The sequence below is a fragment of the Benincasa hispida genome, chromosome 12 (genome assembly GCF_027475165.1).
Source record: "Benincasa hispida cultivar pf3 chromosome 12, pf3_genome.v1.1, whole genome shotgun sequence".
Taxonomy (NCBI): Eukaryota; Viridiplantae; Streptophyta; class Magnoliopsida; order Cucurbitales; family Cucurbitaceae; genus Benincasa; species Benincasa hispida.
In genome coordinates this window covers 28,246,104-28,262,986 of record NC_143489.1, presented here as the reverse complement: position 1 = coordinate 28,262,986, position 16,883 = coordinate 28,246,104, and the positions used below count along the sequence as shown (strand labels likewise).

Here is a 16,883-nt window from a genome sequence, read left to right as displayed (position 1 = left end):
CCCCAAGAATAGCGGAACAACCGGAAGAAAGGGCTGGAAACGCGAACAATATAATGGCCAACCCTATTCTTCTGGCAAATGCCCGCAATAGACTCATTTGGGACTATGCGTCGCCCAACCTTTACGATTTCTCTCAAGGAATCATAAGACTAGCGTTAGATGGATCGAGGTTTTAAATGAAGCTGGTAATGATACAGATGATCCAGGCTACTGGGCAGTTTGAAGGGAGGCGTGGCGAAGACCCGCACGCCCACCTTCGGAGCTTCATAGAAATCTGCAACATTTTTGTGTTCCCGAATATCTCTACCGAAGAAGTTCAACTAACTTTGTTTCCATTTTCTTTGTGTGATCAGGTAAGAAAATGGGCATATTCTCTCGAACCAGGAGAGATAACCTCGTGGGAACAAGTCATCGAAAAGTTTATGAAGAAATATTTCCCACCAACTGAGAATTCCAGGAGAAGGAAATTAATAACAAATTTTGAACAAGAAGATGACGAATTGCTCAGCGATGCCTGGGTAAGTTTCAAGAGGCTAGTAAAATACTGTCCACATAATGGCTTACCAGACTGTCTGCAGATGGAGATTTTTTTACCAATGACTGAACCCTGCTTCACAGACTGCTGCCAACGCGGCAACAGTTGGTGGTCTGCTTGACAAAACATATGAGAAGGCCAAGAGTATACTGGATCACATCTCTAAAAATCACGAGGATTGGCGAGAAAACGATCAGAGATTAAGAATTAAAGACAGTGACGTAAACAACGGGGCCATCTCATCCCTTCAAAATCAAATGACTGTGATGATAAGTTTGATACAAGGCATCGCAATTAACAGCATGGGAGCGAAGAAAGGGAAAATCAACGCAATTGCTCAAACGACCGTAAGTTGTGTCATCTGTAGAGATGCTCATTCGATGGAAGAATGCCCAAAAAATCTGCAGTCAGTGCGCTTCATAAAAAACAACCCCTATTCCGATACGTATAACCACAGATGGAGAAACCACCCAAATTTTGCGTGAAAAATCGACAATAAAGCTTTCAACCAGTGGTGCAAAAAGAAGAATCACCCGGATTTTTCCCGCAAAACAACAGTCCAACACATAACCAAGCTAGCATCTTGCAAACACCGCAATCTTCGTCCTTAGAGAGCTTGTTGAAGCAGTACATTGAGAAAAACGACAATGCTTCAAAATCAAGCAACGTCCATTCGAAATCTCAAAATTCAGCTGGGACAAATTGTAGGTGAGCTAAAAAATAGACCGCAAGGAACGTTGAAGAGCTCAACTGAGCTTCCTCGCAATGCTGGGGGTACCAGGAAGGAACAATGCTTAGCGATCTCCTTGCTAAGCGACAAAATGACTGCGGATGTAGGGGAGGAGCCCATCGCGACGAACTTGAATATGGTGACAACCGAGGACCCGTTGACTTATAATTTGGAAAAGCCCAAGGAAATGAACCTCGAAGTTGCGTCCACCTTCAAGCCTTCAGAACATAAGACAGAAGAAGTCCAGTTACCACCAGCACCGCAAAGAATAAAAGAGAAGCAAAATGACGAGGACAAGATCACAACAGTGGCAATAACGCAAAATGCTATGATCCCACAAAAAATGTGCGACCCAGGAATCTTCACGATACCATGCTTCATTGGAGGGGTCTATAATGGCCAAGCACTATGTGATCTTGGGGCAAGTATAAACATAATGCCGTTATCAATCTTCAAACGATTGAGTATTAGCACACTCACGTCCACGACAGAGACTCTCCTACTTACGAACAGATCCCGAATACATCCTGAAGAAGAGCTGAAAAATGTCGTAATCTCAATTGATAAATTCATCTTGCCGGCAGACTTCCTCATTTTGGATTATAAAGCGGACGAAGATGCACCCATCATATTGGGACGACCATTCCTTTCGACCAGTCGCGCTCAAATTGAGGTGCGCAAGGGGGAGGTTGTGATGAACATTAACGAGGAAAAGCTCCGGATTAAGGCAGTAGAGATCCCAGAGGACAAAGAAAAGAAGAAAAAGCCATCATGAACATGAAAATCCCAGCTTGGAATAAGCAATTCCTGAATTAATATATGACTCAACCTCATCAAGGATGCAACTCTTTTGAATATCCTTTCTCTACATCAATACTTCATGAACTTTCATCACTTTGTTGTTATTGTTTATCTATCTGCATTTATATATATATATATATATATATATATATATAATTGTGGAAAAAGATTTTGTTTTGTTTAAAATCATTTAACCCTCTCAATGTTTTTTTTTTTGCAAACGATCAAGGTACACGATTGCGGAGGCGCCATACAAAGAAACAACTACTTTATTCCGTCATCGCAATCCAAAAGAAGAAGATCGCCACAAAGCAAGATGTGTCAACAAACCATGCAGGCGACAGAGCAAATTTGGGGGTTGTATTTTTCCTTCACTTTATTCCAAATTCTGCACTATCGCATCACATTTTAATTTTGAAAGTTTTATTATCGCATCCTCTTTGATTATCACAATCATTTAACATCGATAAATTTAGTAAGTCACTGCATGCTTTCTTTTTGCCAATTATGATTTCAATTATGAAACGCATCTTCTATTTTTTCATATACACTAGAGTCCACTTAATCTTAGAAAAGTCACCTCATGAAATATTTCTAAAAGTTAGTGGTCTGCTAGCTTTCTTTCAAATTGACCCTTTACCAAACTTCCTAAGAACATCACATGACTTCTTTCAATCTTTTGGCAATAAGGACATTGTCGCATTTTAAATTTGGGGGTGAGGTATTATTTTCGACCTTGCTATTTTTTTTAGCTTTCTAAAAAAATGAAGAGGAAAATTTTGAGAATAACAACTCCACTGTCAACGCAATGGGAAAATTCATGTTGATAAGAGTTAAGTTGTGAAGGGCACATACCCATAGTTGGATGTCCGCATGACACACGTGGGGGAAAGCCAAAACGAAAGTAAGTCACCAGGATCAACGCATAAATAAATGACTGTAACTCCACTGCCAAGTAGGTATGAGTTTAGTCTAAGAAAGAGCACCTTGCTCGTAGTTGGATGTCCGCATTACACACGTGGAGGCAAGCCAAAACGAAAGCGAGGCACTTGGATCAGCGCAATGTCAGGGAGAAAAAAAATAATAATGTAAAAAAATATGCAAGGATAAAAATCATTTGACACCCCAGTGAAATTTTTTTTTTTGAATAAATCGTGCGATGTTCTAGAATCTAGTAAAGTCTTTTTGAAGGTTAAGCTTGCGGTCCCTAGGTCTTAGAAATATTTTAAGAAGAGACTTGAATAAGAATTAAGGAAATTTTGGTGTATAGGATTTGAATGGAGTACCCTTGAGGAATCTAGGAAAAGAGATTGCGGTCGATTTTCTAAAGGAAATCTTTAGCTTATGCTTGAGGACAAGCATTGTTTAAATTTGGGGGTGTATAACGGGCAGACATTCACGTTATTATAGTGCTAAGTTATTAAACAATGAAGGGTTGCGTTGATAAAATATGTTAGATGGCGTCCAAAAAGCATTAAGTTTATAACATTGCGATCGCATGCATCCATCGTATAGAAATAGTTAACTTTTGTATTTTTATGCAGAATATGCGTTGACGTAAGGCGGAAAGCGCGATCACAAGAAATCAACGGACGAGTGCATGAAGAGCAGATCGAATGAGATTAGTGTCTCAAGCGTTACCACAAGGCTTTGTGATGATTTGTGCTCGCAAACATCTGATCAAGAAGGATTGACGCATAGAGCCGGCACAACTTGGTAGGCGCATCTGGGTGAAAAGCATAATTAATCACGATGGGACAGAAAGCTGATGACGGTCGAATCTGAATTAAGTTGACGAGCCGCTAACGATAACAAGTACACTCAGCTTTTCGGTGACAAATATTCGGCGCATCAGTTAGAGAATTAAAGTCATCTCATCTGTGCAATCATAAGAGAGAAGCTGTCTTTCACCCCGAAGCTTTATAAATACCGAAGGCAACCTTCAGAAAAAGGGTTCAGCTAGTTCAGCAAGTTTGAAAAGTTAGAGAATTTTCCCTTAAATAGTTTAGCCTTGTTCTTAGATTTTCTTTTATTTTAAGGCGGAAGCGAGAGAAGCGAGATTGTGCCGATAGATCTTTCCGGTGAACTTGGGAGAGTGTTGGAAGCTTCAAGATCAGAGAGAGGGTCAGCTCCTGCGGAAGTAGGAATATCTTTTGAACAGAATAGACTTGACAGTGTAAAGGCCTTGGGAAGCAAGGGATTGCCATCGGGCTCTCTATCCTTAACTTTCATTGTCATTTTGTTCTCAAACTTATTTATAGAAATGGAATTTACTTCTTTATATATGTTCACTCTTTGTTCTTCACGCATGAGTAGCTAAATCTGTCGAATGGGTTGAGAAGTACTTAGCTAGCTTAACTGGGGATATTCACTCTATACGATTATCTTGTATTATGTATTCTTCATTCATCCATTAGAGAGACTCGGGAGGGTAGTCTAAGGATAAGATCTAGGCTTGGAAACGTCATGTTAGAATCTAGGCTCGGAAGAGTCAGATTATAATGCATAGTCAAGAGATATGAGCTTAGGAATAAGCACTGTTTGCTATTAACGCATCGCATGCATCCTAGAGATAGGATATGATTGTGTGCAGTCATCTTATCCTTGTATGCATTTTGCATCATCGCATAGAAAAAGAGTAGAGACTTAGGAATAAGCTCTATGGACATCGTTGCACTCAACACATGCATCCTAGACTTGGAGCACCGCATTTGCATTGAAAAATGATTTGCTGTTGCATAAGTGTAGCATGATTGCATAGTCTGACGCATTCCCAGGAAACGCTAGCTAAAGACCTTCTCAACCCGTTCCTCCACATAATCAACCTTTCTCAAATCCGTCGCATTTATTTATTTTATTACCGTAAACAAAAACCCAAAAAAACTATTTAATTTCTTGGTTACCGCAAAGTCTTCTGAGAAATTACCTCCGCATATTGTTTTCCCAAGTCCCTGAGTTCGACCCTGGACTTACCAGGAAACTCAGTGGGGTTTATACTTGGATTACACTGAGAAAACTCGTTGCTCAATGCATTTCCATCACCGCATCTCATTCCATAATTTCATCACATAAAATAATGCATCAGTTTGCAAGCTTAATCGATCCATTTTTGGGTTGAAATAAGCATCTTGATCTTGGAATAAAAGGTTTGATGTTGAAGTCAAATCTTAAAGCTTTGATCAAAATGTTGATGAGTCTTGTGTTTATAAAAAGATCATTAACAGTTCAGTAGCTTTCTTGTGTTGTATGTGGATGATATCCTACTCATTGGGAAATATGTAGGTTACCTGACAACCATTAAATAATGGCTAGCTGCTTAATTCCAAGTGAAAAATTTGGGTGAAACACAATGTGTTCTAGGTAGCCAATTATAAGAGATCAAAAGAACAAATCACTAGCCTTGTCTCGAGCATCTTATATTGACAAAGTGCTTGTCAAATATTCGATGCAAAATTCCAACAAGGGTTTGTTACCTTTCAGACATGGAAATATCTTGTCTAAGGAACAGTGTCTTAAGAGGTTGAGAAGATGAGACAGATTCCCTATGCATCTGTAGTGGGTAGCCTTATGTATGCCATGTTATGTACTATACCGGACATCTGTCATGCAGTGGGAGTAGTCAATAGATATCAATCCAATCTAGGATTTGATCGCTAGACAACAGTTAAAGTTATTCTCAAGTATCTTAGGCGAACGAGAAACTACATACTTGTGTATGATGCTGAGGATTTGATCTTTACATAATACACTGACTCTGATTTTCAGACTGATAAGGATTCGAGGAAATTCACATCAAGATCAGTGTTCACTCTGAATGGAGGAGTTATAGTATGGCGCAACATTAAGCAAGGTTGTATTACAGATTCCACCATGGAGGCTGAGTATGTAGCTGCCTGTGAAGCTACTAAAGAAGTCGTTTAGCTCAGAAAATTTCTCACAAATTTGGAAGTTGTTCCAAATATGTCCTTGTCGATCACACTTTAATATGATAACAGTGGTGTTGTGACAAACTCCAAGGAGCCTCATAGCCATAAACGTGGAAAGCATATAGAGCGCAAGTATCATCTTATTAGAGAGATTGTGCAACGGGGAGATGTGATCATCACAAAGATTGCCTCGGAGCACAATATTACTGATCCATTTACAAAGGCTCTAATAGCTAAAGTTTTTTAGAGTCAACTAGAGGGTCTGGGTCTACGAGATATGAGTCGTCTATGCTAGGGTAAGTGGGAGATTTTATTGGGTATATTATAGGCCTTAGTTTATTGTATTTTATATTGATACTTTACTTTATATTGTATATTGATACTTTACTTTCCCACTCGTCTTTATTGTATTTTGATACATTCCATTAGCTTTGGACAAGTGGGAGATTGTTGGGGTTGATGTCTTAGTGTATTTTGTGGTTTGTAGTTTTGTTAACACAAATTATTTATCTAATAAAATCATAGGTATTTTATTTGAAATTTACACAACATTAATTCAATTTAATAAACTAAGATCCAAGGTTATATGATGTCACTTAAATAGTGTGTGGTTGACATACAGGTGGTTCATGTTCAAGAAATAACCTAAAAAATCTACAATAAATGGATGAAGGTTGGGTGTTTTATCTTCTTAACACTGCAAATACGACCTACTTTGTAATTGTTACATGAGATATAACTATTACAAACAATATGAACCATATTATTCATGTAAAGACATGTGAGTGGGGGTATCCTATATAAAAGAGTTTATACATAGACTGGACCACAAAATAATTAGTTTATCTTTATAACACCATTACTTGAATAAACTAATATTTCACTAGGATGATCATAGGAGATTTGACCTTAATCCTAAGTGAGTTGTAAACTCTTGTTATGACGACAGTCCTTTGATCTGTATGGGTGAGAGTGGCCATGGTAGCCGAATTAATAAGCCTACCATTTTAGAGATTTTTTTTATTAGGGACCTGTGAACACAACTACACAAGATGGAATTCACTCCTTCCCATTCCTCGGTAAAGTAGATAAATTACTCCCTTAATAGCTAGTTTGGGGTATTGAATAATGAGGCCTCCACCTCTCACTGGCTCGAGTGGTGTTAATTTATAGTTGGACTATAAACTGTTTGTTCATTAAAGGATTTAGTGGTACTTAAGGAATTAGATGTAATTGCAAGGGTAAAACAGTATTTTGACCCATCTGTAGTTATGAGCATTTATGAAGAGTCATCGCTTTGTTGATTAGTTATATCCATGGACAAAAAAATATATCTACAGTGCGAAAAGTTCAGCTATCAATCTTTAGTGGAGTGATCAGTAGTTAATGAATATTGATTAATTGAATTAAAGAAGTTTAATTAATTAATCTCATATCATTGGAGCTTCTAATCTGTAGGTCCATAAGGTCCCCTTGTTAGCCCACTAAAGGATAGTAATAAGGAATGATTTAAATTGTTCAAATCAAATGAGAGAACTTTATATTAATAAGATTAATGTATAATGGTTAATTATAGATATGATCTATAATCCAAATTATGTAAGAGAGATATATTTGAATAAGATTCAAATATTAGATTTATATGAATTAGATTCATAAAAAGATGTATACATATAAATATGTGATATTTATATGTTAATTAACTCCATATTAAATGTAATCGGATTGATTAATTAATGGTTAATTAACTCCATATTAAATATAAGTTAATTGATTAATTAATGGTTAATTAACTCCATAGTATAAATATATGATCTTTATGATAATTAATTAAATATATATTAAATAGGATTTAATATATGGTCATTTAATTAATGTGTCAATTAATCAAATAAGAGTTATTTAATTAATTAGCACAAAGGGTATAAAGGGAAATACTTGGAGAAAGGGTCAACTCTTTTCTATATAAATATATCCTTATAGCCAATTAAGGGAAAAAGAAAAGGGGTTTGATTACACAAAAGAAAAACCTAGCCTCCACCTTCTCTCTAAAAATTCTCTACCATTTTCCTCCTTAAAAGTTCTTAAAGACCACTCATCCAAGTTCTTTAGAACCATAGAGAATAGCAAGGTAACTTTGTTGGTGATGTCTTTCTTCATTGGAGAAGTTCGAAGTCGTTGATAACGGTGGAAGAGGAAAGCTAGAAGAATCAACAAAGGTGAGTTTTGATTTCTTCTCTTATTCCTCTTTTATAGCATGCTTATTATTTTGTTGAATGTTTATCCTACAGATGCATGTTTCATTTTACTATTTTTGTTTCCATAAAAATCGAATGTCTAAATGTAAGGCATTTCCCACGTAATTCCTTCAATTGGTATCAAAGTCAATTTTTTCTTGCATTTTGATTTTTTGTTTTTTTGAAACAAAAATCAGTTCATGAGGTGGGTTATTCTTTTGTATTTTGCTTGAAAATGTATAGGTATTTCTTGATAGATAATTTTATTTATTGGCACCATAGATTGTAAAATTTTGTGTTGATTTGGTCAATGTAAGGGCCTATTGTTTAGGCATTTTATTTTTGCCATCGTGTCTGCATTTTTGGGTCGTTCAGGTTAGAAACGAAGTTGTCTGGGGTCCATTTTTTTTTAGATAAAACACAGAGGATTTACTTCTGTCTCGCGCGGCCTGGTATCCTGGCATGCGATGATGGCTTGCAGTGAGATGGCATGCGATGATGGATTATGGTAGGACGCATTCCATGCGATAGGGTGATGGCCTTGCAAAGCAGAGGAGCTTGAAGGTAAACGCGTCCACGTATACCATGCGTCGACACTTACAAGGCTGAACGCAAACCCATGCGGTGAAGGGACTTAGATGTGGTGGATGCAATGCTCATAGTCACATGCGGAGGGACGATGCCCATGCATTGAGCTTCATTGTCCAACACATGCGGTACTCGAAACCCATGCGACGAGCAAGGCACCATGCATCGAGCATTTTGTCTGCCATGCGTGGAGTTCAGTGGAAATCCCTTATCCGTCTCGATTTTGCATCATGGAAGGTACCTGACAGATAGGGAATCACAAAAATCTCTTCCAATGCAAGGATGACAACTTTCTTATGTAATTTTAATTTTGTTAAAATTAGGGTGCCAACATTTGGTCTATCATAGCTTTTATATAGTTTTATATGCATATGATACATTATTTAACTGTGTGTTATATATGTGGCATAATGTATGGCATGTAGTTTTAAAATCCCACCTTAGGATAAACATGATCATACATCATATAAATGTTATATGGTTACATGATTAATATAAGCATGCCCATGCTTTAAATATAATTGTTATATATTTAAATGCATGTTTTGAGTAAGCATATTCATGCATCATAAATGTAATAATGTATCATTAACACCATCATCTGGTATACAACTTGAGTTTTAGTTAAAACCAAGTAATGGTCAAGTTATATCAAAACCCCTTCCACTGCGTGGAGGCACTCTCAATTATTGAGAAGGAGAAGACTGACCTGAAGTGCTGCCTTCTTCATTAACTCTTGATGAAGGACCAGGTGCACCAACAACCTTTGTTGATTCATCAGTAGCTTCACTTAATACTATTTTGCTATGTAGCTTATGATCTCTCGTGTGGTCTTCCTTTAAAAATGTAGCATTTGTCAATACAAACATCTTGTTTTCTTGAGGGTCATAGAACAGGCCACTTCTCGTTTCCTTAGGGTAACCGACAAATTGGCATAATATTGAATGAGGTTCTGACGTCTTAGGATTTGTCACTAACACATGTGCAGGACAACCCCAGATTCTGAAGTAACGTAAACTCGGTTTACACCCCCTCCATAACTCAAAAGGTGTTTCGAAAACATTCTTCGAGGGAACACTATTCAAGATGTCAAATGCAGTTTCTACTGCATACCTCTAAAACGAGTTAGGCAATTGAGTATAGCTCATCATAAAACGAACTATATCTAATAAAGTTTTATTTCTCCTCTCTGATACACCATTTTGTTGAGGTATACAGGTGCTAAAAGTTGGGATTGAATTTCATAGTCTATAATATAGTCTTGAAATTCTAAATCCATGTATTCTCCGCCCCGATCAGATCGAAGTGTTTTAATTGTTTTACCTAATAAGTTTTCAACTTTAGCCTTATACTCTTTGAGCTTTTCAAAGGTTTCAATTTTATGTTCCATTAGATATAAGTAACCATACCTCAAATAATCATCTATGAAAGAAATGAAGTATTTTTACCTTCCTCTAGCCTTTACATTCATTTGATCATAAATATCCAAATGTATGAGCTCTAAGGGCTCTTTGGCTCTATAACCTTTTCCACTTAAAGGTCTTTTCGTCATTTTTTCTTCAAGACAGGATTCACACGGAGGTAGTGAATCATCTTCTAACTTGCTTAGAAGTTCATTCTTTACCAATCTCCCAATCCTATCAAGATTTATGTAACCTAATCTCAAATGCCAAAGATACATATCATTGTTACTTGGAGAAATTCTTCGTCTTTTTGTTTGAGTATTGAAGTTTTAAACATCTAATGATTTAAAAGTGCTTTTGATTCAATTGGTCTTAACACATATAAGTTATCTTCTAGTTTAGCTAAACATAGAGTCACACCATTTTTCATAATGAACGCTTCATTAGAAGAAAAAGAAATAGAGTACGATTGTTCAATTAAACAGAAAATAGAAACAAGGTTCCTCCTCATTTTGAGAACAATGTATAAATTTTCTAAAAACAGAAATCTACTTCTAAAAAACAACTTAGCAGCTCCCGCTGCACGAGCTGAAATGACATCTCCCGTTCCAACCTTGAGCGTCATTTCATCCTTCTCGAGCTTTTAGAAGGAACTAATTCCTTGTAAAGAAGAACAAATGTGATAAATGTCTCCTGAATCAAGTATCCAGGCATCATGGTCATTTTCCACTAAACAAGTTTCTAGAACTAGTAAATCATATTTACCTTCCTTCTATTTCTTCTTCTCAGCAAGGTACTTAAGGAAATAGTGTTTCCAGTGACCATCCACAATGCAGTAGAAGTATTTTCCCTTGTCAGCCTTAGCCTTACCCTTGCCCTTCCCAGCAGCGAGAGCTTTCCCCTTCTCTCCTTTCTTTTTCTGGATCTTCTTAGAACCAAAGGATGGAGGAACAGACTTAGTTCCTGAAGATGAATACTTGTGGAACTTTCTAGAATGGGTAACATTTTCCTCTCCTTCTACTGGACCCTTACCTTTCATAAGGGACTCATAAGTCTATAACTCATTAAGAAGGGTAGTCATGGTGTACTGTATTTTGTTCATAACTGCATTACTGCAGAATTGAAGAAAACTCTTCGGAAGAGATTCTAAAATAAAGGACACCTGACTCTTCTCGTCAATGACTACTCTGTTCGTTTCGGCAACATTAAACTAGACTATCAGGTCGAGAACATGTTCTCTTACTGATTGGCCTTCCTTAATGCGTGCATTGTAAATGTACTTGAGGGCCTCATGTCGAATCTGAATGGACGATTGTCCAAACATCTCCTAGAGGAACTCCATAATCTGACGTGTAGACATCATGACCTCATACTTCTTGGTAAGAACGTCAAACGGACTTGCCAAGATGTAGACTCGGGCCTTGTCATTGACCTTCGTCCAATGGTTATAAGCATCCTTCAACGCTTGGGATGCATTGCGAGTGGGGACTGGAGGACATTCCTCCATCAAGAAAAACTGCAGATCATCAATAATCAGAATCGTATTCAGGTTAGATTTCCACGTCCCATAGTTTTCACTGATTAATTTTTTTTTTTCATTTTTAAGCAAGGAAATGACTGTGGAAGACATGCTAAAACAAATATTAGTTGACTGTATTAGTTATATTTGTCTTAACCCATTATATAATTATCCAATAAATTAGCGATACTTCAGAGGTTTAGAGTAATAGCCACCGAAGGGTGATCAGATACTCCTCCTCTAAATTCAAACAATCTCAGCCAATCACTAATACCAGAATAACTCTTATTCTTATAGTTTTAGCTATTGCTGTTTCGGTCAAGGATTCATTAACTAGCTTAATTCATCTTGTAAGTGTGACCCTCTCATATTCAGATCTCAGAGGTACGCTTTAATAGGCTACTGTGAGGAAAGACAATTATTGAAGATTAACCTAAGAAACCTTATCTATTGTTAGAGTTTGCACTGTTCTGACTCCTATGATCAGGCCCTTCGAAGGGATGGTCGCTCTAGGACAACACACAGGCAAACCATAGGAATCTCACGATGTAACTTAATGGAGGATACCGTAGGATATATTGACATATGTCCCTTTCCCACTTACTATGAATACTTTTCCTATTCACCTTGTTATTAACACATGCAAACACTTTCCGAAGGGAGGCTGCGCCCAGGGCGACACGAAGCCAAGTATGGATCTCACGGCGTAAACTCTTAGAGATGTGAGAGTCGAAGCTTGATATATCACATATACCAATTTCCTCACACTAAAGTGTTCTAATATTTTTAGGATTTTATTATACTTGGTTTAATAAACCAGCTAATGAATTTATCTAAGTCTTTTTAATTTGCTCAATATAACATTTATATTGAATGATTTATCAATACTTGATTTCATTTATTTAACTTTTTAATAAAATCAATCATTTATTTCATACTTATAAAATATTTGCACAATTCACCTTTTAGGTCAGTTCCCAAGTGGAGGTGTTCCATTTTCGTCAGTTTAAATACCCCACCTAGATAGAACGTTCCTTAGACAAATGTCCCTTATGGACAATTATTTTATAAATTTAATATTTTGATTAAATTCATTTTAGTTCTATTAAAACAAATTAAAAAGATTGACCTATTTCTAATCCCATTAGAAATAACTCCAACATAAGTCTAAATTGATCAGTTTTAAACCATTTAAAATTAATTTGGATCTATGTTTGCATGAAATTCTTGACTATAGATTTTAAATTATCTCATTAAAACTATAACACTTATAATTTAATGCTTTATTAAAACCTATAAATTTGCATCTAATGACATCGATTCAATAATTATATTTATTTAAGTAATGTCATGCTCAATGCAAATTCCATTTTCATTTGATAAATATGACACTTATATAAATCATACATGAAAATCAAGCATACATAATTCCATATTCATTTTTAATATATAGCATGATGCATGGATAGACTTAATGTAATCATACATCATTATAACATAACACTTATATCATGATGCATGAGCATGCTAATTTAATCATGCATCTATAAAATATAACCCTTATATTTAATTATGATGTATGTATATGTTTATCCTAAGGTGGGTATTTTTGAATTTATATGACATACAATACGTAATATGAATTCAAATATTAATCTAAACACACATCCAATGCATAATTAAATTAATTTAACAAGAAAAAATTGGACTGATTTTTGGCATCCTAATGCAAAATTAATTAATTAATATTAATTAAAAATACAACAAAAAAAACACAAAATAGGTTAAAACTAAACTTCAACTACATCATTCCTCATGCGCATGCCGTCACAGCTCCATCAAACTATGAATCCGATACGTTGCGTCTCGTTGCCTCGCCTTTTAGCATTGCAATGCTGTAATAGCAGCATCGCGACGCTAAAGGATAGAATGCTTCTGTTTTGCTCATTTTCGTCTCCGAACTTGCCCCGAACACCTTTATTTCTTTCGATTTCTTCAGCAATAGTTGCTCTTTTGATCGAAGACTTACAGACTCGAAGCAAGAATTAAATTGCTAAAAAAATACAACGGGCTCTTAAATTTTAATCAAATTAAAAGTAATTTGTGTGCCAAAATAAAAAACATCAAATCTTGCAAACCTTTATTCAAAATACAGATTTAATAACTCACCTCTAAACTAATTTTTGTTTCAAAAGTACGAAGAAAGAATATGCAAAAAGTTAAATTCTGATACCAATTGAAGGGATTGAATCTCGAGCGAAAGCGTGTGAATGACTTGCACCCCACAAATTGATTTTTATTTAAACAAATTCAGTGTACTAAAACAGAATATATGTATAATAAACATGTAAAATAGCATACTTTAGGGAAAGGATAAAACCATTCTCACCTTTATAGATTTCCAAGCTCCTAGAACGATCTTCTCAATGTTCCAATGAACAACTCCTCCAACAATCTTGAACACAAACGTTTCTTCGAACAATCTTGAACACGACCACGAGAGTAACCTTATTATTCTCAAGGATTCCAATAGAAGGAAAAATAGTATCCAACTGTTGGAAGAGGGTGAGGAGGAAAATGAAAGAATTAAATAACATGCAGCGGAAGTATCAAGGATCCAAAAGCATTTAAATTTACTAATTTTGGCAGAAACTAAAGCATGTTTTTCTAAAAAGTGGGTTTTAAGATCATACCTTTGAAGAACTCTCCAAGAAAACGAGTGTACAACAACAATCTTCACTTGATATCACCATGAACCACCTCAAAGCCTTCCCTACTATTCACTTGGAGCTTTAGGCAGAGTTGTGGGACTTAAGAACAGTTTGAAGAAGTGAAGAGCCAAGAAGAACTCACAGCAGTCGATCAAAGAAGATAGTCTCTTCTCATAGAAATTTTTCTCTAAAAAATTATGCATTAATCCTTTTCAAATGACTCCAAACTTCTTTATATATTGTAGATGAACATGCAAAGAAGTGGAGTGCATGGCTTGCAGCTCATGCTTGGAGAATCAATGAAGAGAGGATAATGGCCTTTGTGTAAGCATGAAGATGAAGGTAATGGAAAAAACTCATTTTCCATTTTGTGCAACATGCAAAACGAATTTTCATTTTTCTTTTAAAACAAAAAATGATTTTAAAACCATTTTAATTGAATTTTTTTTTCTTAAATTAATTTGAAATATTAATTAATTTAACATCATCTTAAATTATTTTTTTTGCACAATAATCATCTTCATATATTTAAATCACATTTAAATATATATTCCCTTGTTCCATTTAATTTGAACGTTTCAAATTAATTTCTCAAGCTACCTAAAGATTATCCATTTACGCACTAGTAGGGGGACCTAGCGGACCTACAGATCATGGGCTCCAACGATTCGAGATTAATCGACTAAACTCATTAGTTCGATCTAATCCCCATTTGTTAACTAATGGGACATTTCACTATAGCTCATAGTTGAACTCCCCTCACGGTAGATATATATTGTCCACGTGATTTAACCATAATCAACAAGTCGACCTTTCACAGGTTATTCATAATAACGGCTGGGTCAAATATCTGTTTTACCCCCGAGATTATGTCTTATTCCTCAAGTCCCTATTGATCCTCTAATGAACAACTGGTTTGTGATCCAATCACTAAACCAAACTCCCTCAGCCCAGTGAGAGGGTGGGGCCCCTTATTTAAAACCCAAATTCAATACTTGATAGAACAACCTTTCTTCTGTCCCTAAATCGGGTAGGCGTGAATTCCGTCTTGTACCCTATATCCCCAGCTATCTATATGGTATTACCCCTGAAATGGGAGTCTTATTGAGCTGGCGCTGTTGAGCCAACCCTAAGCTATGCAAATCTAAGGGCAATCCCGAATAAACAGGAGTTCATAGTTGGCTTAGGATTAAGATTGAGTTACCAAGGTCATCTAGGTAAAATATTCAGTCTTAAACAGTAAACAACGTTATAAAGTAAGAGTGATTTATTTCTTGGTCCTGATCTTATGCAAACTCATTGCATAGGACGCTCCCACTCTTCATGTCGTAACATGTATGAATTATGATCACATCGTATATAGCACTTTACAACTCCTTGTAACAACTACAGAGTAAGACGCATCCAATGGTGTTACTAGAATAAGGTACCCAACCTCAATCATGTACCATAGATCATTTTGACTATTTACTCGAACCTAATCCACTTTTATGTCTCCACATAAAGTTTAAGTACTCATACAATAGTCATGGGTCTTAGTTTATTGGATTTAGACTTTCGTACAATTTATGAAAACAAGCATATTGATAATAGAAAATATTTATTATTTTACAAACGGCGAGTTTTTAGGACATAAAAACCCAACAGAAAAACCTTTGGGGGAGTAGTGATGATTTCTTTTGTGGCTAGGGTAAAATTGCACAATAAATGCTTTCAATTACTTTCTTGCCCTAAAAGGGCTATAAGGAATTCTTTATATAGATAAGGGTCAACCCTCTTTTTCCAAGACTTGTTCCAATTTTTCCTTGTGCACAATTAATTAAATAACCCTTATTTAATCAATTAACACATTAAGTAAATAATTATTTATACATTAAATCTAATTTAAGATATATATTTAATTATCATAAATATTGTATGTCTATGTGCAATATCTCTCTATTTATTAATTAATTCTTTATGAATTTAATTCACTTGAATTAATTGTTTGAGTGTCATTTAAATGTTTCTTTCCAACTTGATTTGGATTATAGATCACATCCATAATCAATTACATATTAATCATATTAATATACATTTTCCTCAAATTGATTTGAACAATTCAAATCATTCTTCTTTAATATTCTTTAGTGAGCTAACGAGAGGATCTGGTGGACCTATAGATCAGAAGCTACAATGATATTAGATTAATTGGCTAAACTCATTAACCAAGTTAATAAATATTCGTTAACTATTGGTACACTCCACTAAAGACCTACAACTACACTCTTCTCACTACAGATATATTTCTGTATCCACGGATATAGACCAATAACAACAAGTTAGTCCTTTACGAGTGTTCGTAACTCTAACTGTGTCAAATTATCGTTTTACCCTTGGGTTACCTCTGACTCCTTAAGTACCAGTGCTCCTCTAATGAACAACCTGTTTATG

At 35.7% G+C, this 16,883-nt stretch overlaps 1 non-coding gene across 1 annotated transcript; it reads right to left on the bottom strand.

Moving 5' to 3' along the window:
• Window positions 1-455: 455 nt before the first annotated feature.
• Window positions 456-562, bottom strand: LOC120068728 (small nucleolar RNA R71). The gene has a single exon (XR_005479352.1). It is a non-coding gene; the product is annotated as a small nucleolar RNA R71 (small nucleolar RNA).
• Between the last annotated feature and the right edge of the window lie 16,321 nt (window positions 563-16,883).